The sequence below is a fragment of the Anser cygnoides genome, chromosome 3, assembly GCF_040182565.1.
Source record: "Anser cygnoides isolate HZ-2024a breed goose chromosome 3, Taihu_goose_T2T_genome, whole genome shotgun sequence".
NCBI classification, from domain to species: domain Eukaryota; kingdom Metazoa; phylum Chordata; class Aves; order Anseriformes; family Anatidae; genus Anser; species Anser cygnoides.
The window spans coordinates 54,919,341-54,925,179 of NC_089875.1; positions in this window are offsets into that span (position 1 = coordinate 54,919,341).

Here is a 5,839-nt window from a genome sequence, read left to right on the forward strand (position 1 = left end):
GGCATCCACAACCTCTCTAGTAAGCCTGTTCCAGTGCCTCACCACCCTCTGAGTGAGGAATTTCCTCCTGACATCTAATCTAAATCTCTCCTCTTTCAGTTTAAAATCATTCCCCCTTGTGTTATCATTATCTGTCCAAGTAAAAATTCACACTCCATCTTTTATATAAGCCTTTTATATAAGTACTGAAAGGCTTCAGTGAGGTCTCCTGAGATCCTTCTCTTCTTCAGGCTGAACATCCCCAGCTCTCTCAGTCTTTCTGTACAGAATAGATGCTCCAGCCCTCTGATCATCTTTATGGCCCTCCTCTGGACCTGCTCTGACTTGTCCATGTCCTTGTGCTGGGGACCCCAAGCTTGGATGCAGTACTCCCAAGTGAGGCCTCACAAGAGCAGAACAGATGGGGACAATCACCTCCCTCCACCTGCTGGCCACTTTGTTCATGCAGGCCAGGACACAGCTGACCTTCTGGACTCAGTGAGTACTTCTGGCTCATGTAGAGCTTTTCATCTACCAGAACCCTCAAGTCCTTGGTAGGGCTGTTCTCAATGAGTTCCCTTCCCAGTCTGTACTCACATTTGAGACTGTCCTGACCCAGGTTCAGCACATTTCACTTGGACTTTTTGAACCTCATTATGTTCACATGTGCCCACTTATCTAGCTTGTCCAGCTCCCTTTGGATGTCATCTTTTCCTTCTGGTGTATCAATTGCACCACTCAGATGATAGTGAGCTTTGCATAAAAAAATTAACTTTCATCAAAAACAATAAATCAAAATTTTAAAACTGTATTTTATTTATTTTCATTTTCTTCCCAACACAAGAAATATGTCTACTAAGCAGTTGCTATCAAAAAATCGTAATTGTTTGCTGGAAAAAACACACACACCATAAACATAAAAACCCACAAACAAACAACAACACCAACAAAAACCAAAACCAAACCAAAACAAACCAAAAACCTTTTGACTGAGAGAACTTAGTTCAGTTTTAGCCAAGGCTGGAACTTGTGATGTCCACAGTAAGACAGCCACTGAGTAGACACTTTCTTATGTCACTTAAGATAACTATTCTTTTGGTCTGGAATTCTCAGCAAGTAAAACAATGTGCTCACGTCTCCCAGCCATAAAACAAAAGGGCCATAAAATTTTCCTAGGCTGAGATAATAATTGCCTGCTCTTTGAAGAATTACTAGTCTGTTAGATTTTATTTTGAAATCATAGTTTAATTTGAAACAAAATTCAACTATCACAGTTGAAAAGTTGCTTTAGAAATTTAAACTAAAGAATAAAGAATATGTAAGTTTTTTGTTGTCGTTCTTGTTTTTTTTTCTCCTTTTTTTTGTTTTTGTTTTTTCCTTCAGGAGGTGATCTGAAGCAAAACAGCAAAGATTACAAACAAAAGTCCTTCACATTTGAATATTTTTGGAAGACATGATTTGACAGATTGAATATTAGTTTAAGTTGTCAAATTTCACCTTTTCAAACGTAGATGTATAAATCAATATTTATTTGTATTGATTAGACATACTAAATAACTTTAATAAATATGGTATCTTGGTTCAAGACATGTAATGTTCAATGTATTTTGGCTTTACAGGAATGCTTATGTTCAATGTCTTGTGGCATAAAGTCGTTTTGGTGCTACAGTCAAAGAAGTTAAATGATCTTATTTCATGTGCTCTTGATTTGTAACTTCTAATAATGCAGCTGAGTTTAAATTCCCTGCTTGATCCCTGCAATTTTAATCAAAGTCAAAGACCAAGACTTTAGGAAAATTTTCTTGGTAAAGCTACATTAAAGAAAGATACATTTTTATGTAAGTTCTTCAGTGCTGCAGCTGCCACACAGATGGTGAAATAACCAAGGGACCATATGGAAAAAAAAAAAAAGATTTTTTTTTTTCCCATATTAGCAAGAAGAAACAAATTCAATAGCTGGGATGGGAGTCTGCCTAAGGAATCTATTCATGTGTTCTCTGACAAACAAGAAATGGAGGGAGAAATCCTTTTATGTACTTGTATCTTGTAGCTAACCAAAAGATGCCTAGAAAAATCCGTATTTTAAAACTGTCCAGCTTACTTCTAGCTAATGATAATCTCATTCTGTATGAAAAAGTTTTGTTCAAAGTATAAAATCCACAAGTATACCTGGCTTGCTTAGAGTTTTGTTTTTTTCTAAGGAGGCTACAGGACTGGAGATTCAAATTTGGAGTCCTGTTGCCAAGGTTCCTGAGATAAAAAACTCCTATAAAGGCAACACTCTTTATTACTGATTGACTCTTACACATACTTTGAGGTACTCATCTGGGATGTGAGACCTGCTATTGATGAATCCTGGTGTTCTCTGGTTAGGTAAGTTGATTGCAAGAAGTAGTTTGGATTTGAAGGGAGAGATATTTATGGTGTTGGCCTTTATCCTATCATGATTTATGTACAGAAAAAACACCATTGGACATAAACAGACTTACTGTTGGTTAATCTACCCACAAGTGGGCTCTGAAATCATGGAAGGTTTTATGATATGTCCAAGCATATTGAATAGTTTGAATCATAGAGAAGCAGTTATAGAGTGTATTTCAACACAAAGAACATCCAGTAGCACTGACTGATACTGTCTACTTTTTGCCCCTTGTCTTCATAGTCCAATTGATGGAGATTTGCAATGTCTTCATCATGACTACAAGTGCTGTCAGAATGGTTAATTTCAAAACAAGCCCCTATAAACCAGGAAAGAACTATATATTATTTTCTTTTGTCATGAACACAAATGGTATATTTCATTTTAAAACATCTTCCTTCAGTAAGTTTCAGAGACCTATTTTTAATGCAAAGTCAGAGCAAATTTTATTGGGATGCATAAAATAATTTACGATCTAATGGGAATGACTACCTGCCTTGGACTGACTCTAGTTTTTACTGTTCTGTTTTTAAAGGACATTTTTCCTCTATCTGAAGATGTGGTAAGGACAAATTATTCTTGCTACAAATGATTGCTATTGTATTCATTTATTTCTTTAGACTTGTTGATTGAAAAGCACGCTCAGAATTTTCTCTAAGAATAACTACTAGAGAATCCCTTGGCAAAGACATTTCCATTCCCTGCCTCAAGCAATCTGCAGCACAATTAATTAAAAAAAAAAAAAAAAAAGGCATCCCACAGTGAATGAATTTATTTTCAGGAACTCTTTTCCCCCCTAAAATGGTAGAAATCATAACTTTTTAAGTTTTTTTTTTTTTTTTTTTTTGAATGCAGAAATATTAGAAACATTGCCTAGGGAATAGGAAAACTTTATAAGAATGAGACAACAATTTGAGGGAGACAGAAGTTGGCAAGTTTTGCCTGTAAAGTAACAAGCCATAAGCACAGGAGAGCAAATCTTAGACACGTAAAAGATAAAACAGAAGGTGAATGGAGATCTCTGAAAACAGATTTCAGAGTAACATTTATAATGCTGTACTGATAAATTGATAGAGGCCTGTCTCTGTATATTTCAAACTATGATTTCACAGGGGAGAAACTTTTATACTAAAACTAGTGTCAGAAAAAATAACAACAACAAAGATACTGGGGAGCCTGGCTATGCAGTGTTTGTCAATGTGATAATTTCTGCTTCTGCTTTCCTGTTACCATAGCTACCTGCTCAGTTTCCACTGAAGTCAATCTATGTGACTTTATTTGCTTTGGAACTTAAACATCCCCTCATCCTCTGTACTGTCAAAGGGAACATGAAGAAAACGTTTGGTGTCCCTCTCTGGTTTCTGTGTTACCACAATGATGGTGAACAGGCACTTTGAGAAGGCATGCGTTCACCATGATGGCCCCTTGCTTACCTTAATATTGGCCAAAATAGTTCCCCAAGAACTGGCAATTGGAGAAGGCATGGTGAGCTCCCAGGACACTACCTAAGAGAATCATGGAGCTTGTCCCAGGTGAGGACAATTGATCAGAATGGTCATGAAGTAAACTATCCCCCTGTTGGTATAAACCATAGAGATCATGGAGCGATAAGATATGGTCAGTGTGGATTTGCCAGGGTAAATCACATCAACATGTATAACTTCTTCCTTTGGTTAGATAGCTGCCCTAGCACATAGAAAGGGGAATTTGAGACACTACATGAATTAATTATAGTATTCTCTGAGACCTAGGGAAAAACAATCTACATGAAATCATCATAAAGTTGGTGCTGATTAAACTAGTCATTTGTTGAGCAATGCTCCAATTTTAGGGCATTTCAGATGGGGTCCTGTGCAAGAGCCTAATCAATAATTTAAACTGTTAACCGGTGGGATGACAAAGCACACAGATTAATTTCCTGTGTGACACTGAACTGTGAGGTGTCACCAACTTCATAACTCAAGCTGAGTTTAAGAAACTGACGAATTACCCTGTAATCAGTATTACTCAGTTCATAAAAAGTAAGCTAAAAATGCCATGCCTTGGGGAAACTGAATGCTGTTATGCAAAATGGATAATTATGGAATAATCTAAAGTACTGAGCTATAATAGCAGTATATGACCTGAATATGCATCAATAATGAAATGGTAATGCAGAAAAAAGTGTTTTTCTAGATGGCATAAAACACGAAGGGAATGTCTAAGGCATAAACTGAAGGTATTTTCCTCTGCCAGTAGCCTCAAACTTTGAAATGTGGCCAGTTCTAAACAGCATGGCCAGTTCTGGGCACTGCATTTTAAGAAAGGTCCACACCCTTTTTTTCCCAACAATATTTGGAATGAAGCAATGGGAAGGCATTAAAAATGGCACATGTCTAGAAAGAGGCCATGGGTCTTATAAAGAATAATTCCAAGGACAGTGTTTATGCAATTAGAAAGTAAAAGGTGAAATATGAGGTGGAAACATGATGCTAATTTTCCATGCTGATAAGCAACCATTGGACAGGTTCTCAAAAGGTCACTGGTTATCCATTTGCTCTGCTCAGAAATATATTTTAAAAATGCATTTTTTGTGTGGAGAACAGCATATCTTTTATTTGACACTGGGTGCATTTGTTGGTGTGAAGCAAGAATTTAGACTTTTTAACAATCCTAAAATCTGCCCTATCCCATTATCTTGTCTGTCATTTATAGAGTATCATGTACCAATTTTCAACATATTATATTAAAAAAGGAAAACTGTAGAAAGCAAAGGTTAATTATTTCAAGTAGGAAAGGACAGATCCTCTCTTCTTACCTTTCATGTGGTATATCATATTGTATCACTCTGCCCTTTAGAGCTATTTTCAACACGTTACCTCTTACATCTACCTCAAAATTTCAGTTTCAGACTGCCACAATGTCAGTCAAATTATATAACACAAAACAGAAATATATGTATTTCTTTTAAAAAGCAGAGACCCTATTCTTTGAATTCTTTCACATATTAGCTTCTGAGCCCCACTGTATGTCACACTTTCCACCATTAACTCAAACTAATAGGTACAAAAATCAGAGTTTTAATCCAAGTTTCAGAATCATGTGGTTTTTAATTCAAGTTTATAGCTATACAGTTACTCTGTACTTGACTGGTAGTCTCTTTCACGTCCTTAACCCAGTTTCTTTCAAGTTATGATAGTCTGACATTTCTAGTTTAGCTAAACATGACTTTTCTGAAATCTCTGTTCTGAGTCCACTGCTGGATGTCTGACTGAAGACTCCCATTGGCTTTAATGAGTTGGAAACATGCTTCTTACACATAACAAATGCAGACCATTCCAGCTCAGTGTCAGACTCTTAACTATAGACACACAGTAGCTGCTGTTTCTTACAAGCAAAAGCTTATCTCACAGGACTATAATCTAAGCAACTGGGATCAGTATTAAACCTGATATTGTGAAA